Here is a 6,688-nt window from a genome sequence, read left to right on the forward strand (position 1 = left end):
TAAAAGGTTTTAATCCTATAGGGGTCTCCCAATGTATACGCGACGGTACGTGGGAGCACAATCTGTACTGGCACCTATCGTTTCACCGTGGAGGAATCACCCAACCACTCGACGGTAAGCTACCAGATTTAAAGACGCCAGAACACGTCTCTAACCTAGACCTCTAGAATATGTGCGTTAGGTTCCAATGCGTTGTTATGTTCATTCAGTTGATTTTAAAATTTATCTTCAATTATGTTTTAGTTTTTTGGTCCTACCGTATGTGATCTCTCAAAGCTTCCTAAATGCAAACTACATGCCAAAACTATATCATTTCATTCAATGAATCCTATCTACAGGAGGGTGGAGATTTTACACAAACAAAATGATCAAAAAGCAATCAACAAAGATCCTAATGCAGCTAATAACAAGAAATGAAAATTTTTCCTTTTTCTTTTTAAAAGCAACAAATAACAATAAATGCTAACTAATATGATGCAAAAGATCTTTTGTTTTTCTTTCTTTTAAGATGGCATGATGCATTTAAACAAATCTTAAGAGATATTCACAAGAATAAACAAACAAAATTCACTAGAACCAATTCTGAAATGGCAAGATGAACTGTCCAAGCAAGGAAAAACACAAAGACCTTCAATGAACCATGTGATCTAAGTTCAAATGAAGTCAAGCAAAATGCAAACAAGCTAGAAGTGAATCACTCAAAGCATAGAAGACCAAGCTTTAAAACCACTAGATAGGTGTGGAACACAACCAACAAGTTGACTGGAAAATCAAAAGACCGAAACAGAAACTGGCAAACACCCAAAGTATGCAAATGTAATCTATGCACACTTTTCATTCATATCTTGAAAATGAGAATTCTAATTATGCAAGTGTGATCTATGCAAGAGAATTCTCAAACACACAATGATTCTAATGTAATCTAAGAACCAATCAAGTGCAAACCAAGAAAACGGGTGAGAGTTCCAAAGATCATAAACTAAAAACACTCAAAGGCGATTAACACTCATACACAATTTAGCCCCCACAATGAGGGGGAAATTTTTTTGCAAAAACAAAAGCAAAAAGATGCAAAATTGTGAAAAGATCGAGACAAACCTCCAAGTAATGATCAAAGGAAATCAAATTAATAATTTGCCAGAAAAAGACTCAAAACCAGTCAAAAAAGACTCTGATACATTCAGATGATTGAGCAAAACAGGAAACCCAAGCTTGGGAGGCTGTAAACAAGCAAAATGAACAAGTTCACAGGGTTGGAGCGACTGTCAGCCTGCAACTTGCGCTAACAGCGAATTGGCGCGAGTTGCGGTCAGGCAACATGCGCCAACTAGCGCGACTGTCAGATAAAAAACTGCGCCAACTAAGTTTGCCGGCTTAAAAAATAAATAAAACGACCCAAGGTCAGGCCGACAGTGTTTAAACAGATCAAACGACAAATAACAATTTCAAAACTGACCCAGAAAGCTCATTCACTCAAACAGGCAAGAGAAAATTAACATGCAAGACAAACTCCAAATAGCTACTCCCCAGTGGAGTCGCCAAATTGTTGGATAGGTAAATCCCCTCTGCGGACAGAGGTGATCCCACTAGTCCAAAATAGAACTAGCCACAATCGATTCGCGCTGCTACGCAAGTTCCTAGTTGTACACTAAGGGTGAATTAAGAAGACCAACCTGGAATCCAACGCTAATGTCGATGCAGAGTTGATGTTCTCGCTCCCTTGCTCCAACAGGTCACAATCCTAGCGATCCTCGCGAACGGACACCTGCACACACAAAGGACGAAGCAGATACAAGCATAAAATCCATCAAAGTACAACTATATTTCAGTCAGAAAGGAAATAAATCAAACATCATTATAGTGGACAATGAGATTGGAACCATAACAACAGTCGTTCATTAATAAATAATAGACGGGAAAAGATACAACCAAGGTTCTGACGTTGAACCTCTCCTCTGGCTGGGCGAGCAGCTATGTGTGTCTTGCAATATACCTCCTCTCCGGCAGCATAACCTCTCTATGCTTCACTATCACTCACGACAAGCATAATCACAACTAGCATTCCTCAAAAACTAGCTTGTCTAATGCATGAGGACAGACATTTATAGATGGAGAAGGGAGGAAGATTCAATGAACCAGGACACCCATTGTGGATTGGCATTATCTCTGAAAGGATAGATGATGAGGATAGATGATGACTCTCGACCTCTATCCGATGGATTTTACCCTCAAAAGACTTCGTGATCTGAAAGGAAAAAACATATGGGTGCGCGTTTGTCAAAAATCATTACCAAACTGGGTTGGCGCGGGTGTTGTTCTGTGACAGAGCACCAATGGTCGCACCCCCTTTTGAGGATCTCAGTGATTGGTGCGGGTAAGACACTGTGGACTTGCGCCAATGGTAAAAGAGCACTTTTCAGGGATAATTTGCAGAAGGTGTCTTCAGGGAACATGAAGTGCATACTCAGGGGAACATAATGCAAGTGTTTTTGGGTTATGTCACTGCTCACAGGTCCCGGAATGTGTCCTCCAATGTACGGAAACGGGGCGATAGGGACGGTGACCAATCGTGACAAATTACTGTATAACAGTCCTAGACTACAACGAAGCCTTGTTGGCCCCTTTTACCTAAACCTAGGGTCTTTTACTACTTGTCATTGTTGTGCCAACACACTTTGGGTACCATAGTCTATCCTTATAGGTAGTTGTACCAACCCCATACTTGAACACAATATATGCAACCAAACTGATTCCTTGCTTGCATTAGTGGCTCCCATTTATTCTGTTTCTCTAGTTGAAAGTGCCACTACACACTGTCTCTTGCTCATCCAATTGACTGCTATGCAAAATATGTTAAACACATACGCACTTTTAAATCATCTGCGATCCATATATCCATTTGAATCTACATCAAAAAAGCCATGAATTTCCAAAACTCTATCCAATCCTGGACTTCATTGGTAGCACAAACCATAATCACTAGTGCCACAAAAATACCTGAAAACCCACTTCAGTGTTGTTCAATGATCCTTCCATGGTTTTAACGTAGACTTACTCAATACTCCCACTTCATGTGTAATTTCTAGTCTAGTATAGACCATTGCATACATCAGGCTAGTAATTGCACTCGCATATGGAACACAGGACATATACTCTTCATCTTCTTGTGCCTTGGGACACTACTCAACAGATAATTTTGCACATACAAGAATAGGAACCTTCACAGGTTTACTATTGTGCATATTAAACCTCTGTAATATTGTCTCGACATACTTCCTCAGGTTTAACCAAAGCTTCGTTTTTGCCAAATCTCATTTAATTTCCATGCCGAAAATATAGTTTTCAAAATTAAGATCCTTCATATCGATTTCGGAGGAAAATTGGATCTTCAAATCTTGGATAATTTCTTTGTTATTTCCAATTAGAAACATATCATCCACATATAAGACCAAATAATTAAAATTGTCACCAATTAATTTGAAATACACAAGATGATCTGCTTTTCTCCTTGTCAAGCCAAGTCTTCATATATATATGTATCAAATTTCTGATACCACATATTTGGTGACTATTTTAACCCATACAAAGACTTTTTCAATCTGCATATAAGTTGTTTCTTACCCTTCACCACAAAGCCTCTAGGTTTCTTCATATAAATATCTTCTTCTAGATCGTTGTGAAGAAATCTTGCCTTCACGTCCATATATTCTACCTCAAACTCAAATGCAGTAGCAAAAAATAAAAGAAAGATAATAAAATCTAACTTGGCCACTGGAGAAAAGATATAACCAAAATCAATTTCCGACACCTAGAAATAACCTTTCACTACCAACTGAGCTTTTTATTTCTCCACATTTCCTTCTGCATTCATCTTCTTCTTAAACACCCATTTGCTACCGATGGGTTTCCTTCTAACCAGAAACTCCACCATATCCCAAGCCTCATTTTTGTCCAAAGATGCCATTTCATCAACCATGGGCTCTTTCCTGAGTTTTCTATCCTATGAATCCACTACCTCTCTGAAATTTTTTGGATCATTATAAGTAATAGATAAAGAAAAATTTGAACAAAAATAGATGGATAATACTTCTTCGTTTTCCTTCTCTCTTGAGCTAATCTTCTTAGAACTAGAGTCTGTGGCTCTTCCTCTTCTAATTCTTGTTCTGTTGTAGAGTCTGATTTTTCCTCCTTCAATTCAAATCATATCCTCTCAAGTTGCTTTGATAGGAATTCATGTTTAATAACATATTTCACGTCTCAAAACACAACATCTTCGTTGTACACAACATTCCTTGTTTCTGGGTTCTAAAGATTATAACCTTTTAAACCATCCTTATACCCAATAAAGATGAACCTTTCATATTTACTATCCAACTTGGTTCTTTTCTCCTTTGGAAAATGTACATATGAATCATAGCCAAATACCCTCAGATGTGAAAGAGAGTTTTTCTAACCTATTCAGACATCATGTGGGGTCTTATCCTCCAACACCGATGAAGGTGATCTGTTAAACAGGTAACATGCAATATCCGTTTCCTTTGCCTAGAATTACTACCCTAATCCAACACCACTGAGCATGCTTATTGCCTTTTCCATCAATGTCCTGTTCACTATTTCTGAAACATCATTTTACTGAGGTGTGTATGGAGTATTTTTCTACTGTGCTATACAACACTTCTTAAAAGACTCTTCAAATTCCTTCTTGCAAAACTCTCCACCATTATCTATCTTTAACACCTTACTATTCTTCTCTGTCTGATTTTCCACTAGAGCTTGAAATTATTTAAACCTGTCCAAGAATTCATATTTTTTCCTGAGGAAATATATCCATGTATTCCTCTAGAAGTCATCTATAAATTAGACATAGTATGCAGACTTACCCAATGATGGAACCAACAAAGGTCCAAACACATCATTGTGCACAAGCTCTAATATCGTTTTCACGCTCTTAGCACCCAATGGAAACCTCACATGATTCTTCTTCCCATATACACAATGTTTCCCAAAAATCAAAATTCAAAGAGAAATTAGACATACCTTCTATCATACCATTACCATGCAGTATTCAAAGGTCCTTATCTCCAATATGTCCAAGCCTTTGATTGCATAACATGGTCTTTTCTCCAAAGACCACTATATTTTCTACTCCACCTTTAGGAACCACATAACTTTTGCACTCATCAATAACAGTGCTACCCAAAATATTCTTCAAAGTTCCAATCTAAGCTCCCCATGTCAATCCCAGTGCTCCCTGAACTGTCTTGCAGGTATATTTCTTGAAGACTATTTTTACACTTTCATCATCCATCTTGCTTACCGAAATCAGATTTCTTCCAAATGCAGGAATATGAATAATACTAGGAAGTCTTCTAGTCCTTCCACCTTACATATTTAGCTCGATTTTTCGACATCTAATGATTCTGGCCTTCCTGTCACCCCCTAGGAAGAAATCACCACCATCATATTTTTGATACTTGTAGAACCACTCCCTATGGGGACTGAAGTGAAAGGATGCACCCAAGTCAATCAACCATGCCTCTTGATCTACATGTGTACTTCAAGAAGAATCCAAGTATACATCCCCACATTCCACTGAGATGGTTTTCACCTCTGTAGAAGGAGAATCACTAGATCTCTTTCCTTTATCAGGAGTTTTAGATTTATAATCCTGTTTGTAGTGCCATTGTTTTCCACATTTCCATCATATCTTTATAGGGTTTCCTAAAGATTTAGATCTCCTTCTAGATCTAGATCTCCCACTTGAGGACTTATTTCCTTTTCTGTTCTGAGACCGTCTTCTTATAGACAATGCATCTCCATTTTGGCTCTCCATATTTTTCTACCTCATATCTTCCAACAAAAAGGATGAGATTATTTCATCAAAATTTAAGGTAGTTGTATTGGTACTTATAACAATAACAACACTATCCTAAAAATATGTTAAAGAACACAGTAAATAGATGTGCTTATCTTCATATGAAATTTTTGTGTCAACAAATAGAAACTAACTTACTATAGTATTAAAGGCATTCATATGGTCTATAACCAAGTCTCCATCCTTCATCCTTAGATTATACAACTTTTTTTGCAGGAACAGCCTGTTCACCAGAGACTTAGATTGGTACAAAGTCCTTACCTTGTCCCATAAAGTCTTCACCATAGCTTCCCCTCATACATTCAACAATACTGAATCTGAGACACAAAACTAGATTGTGCTCTTTTCCTTCTAATCCAACTTCGCACAATGTTCTACTAACATTATCGTTGGTTTAGTACATATATCTACAGTGATCCAGTGATCTTTATCCACCAATATATCCTCCATCTTGAGCTTCCACAACTGAAAACTTTGTCCATTGAATGTATCGATCTCTATCATTCTATTGTTCACCATATTCTTTCATCGCAAGAATTGATATCGCATATCTCCCACTATAACAGGGTCTACCATAGTACCGAGCAAAACCACGCGGTACTAAAGGAGTCCCCTTGAAGACAAACCTACATATGATACCAAATTTAGTTTTTAGCCCTATATGAAAATTACCTGGAAAAAAATTATTGAAATAGAATAGTATACAATGGCGAGAAAATAAAACAAATATACACTGATACACACATAAAGAGACAAAATGTTCTCTAGAAAACCCTTTCGAGAGAAAACCCAGCTAGAAGGTGAGGTCACTTC

The sequence above is a fragment of the Pinus tabuliformis genome, chromosome Q (assembly GCF_031772625.1).
Source record: "Pinus tabuliformis cultivar Carrire ecotype Pingquan chromosome Q, CPIR1, whole genome shotgun sequence".
Lineage (NCBI taxonomy): Eukaryota > Viridiplantae > Streptophyta > Pinopsida > Pinales > Pinaceae > Pinus > Pinus tabuliformis.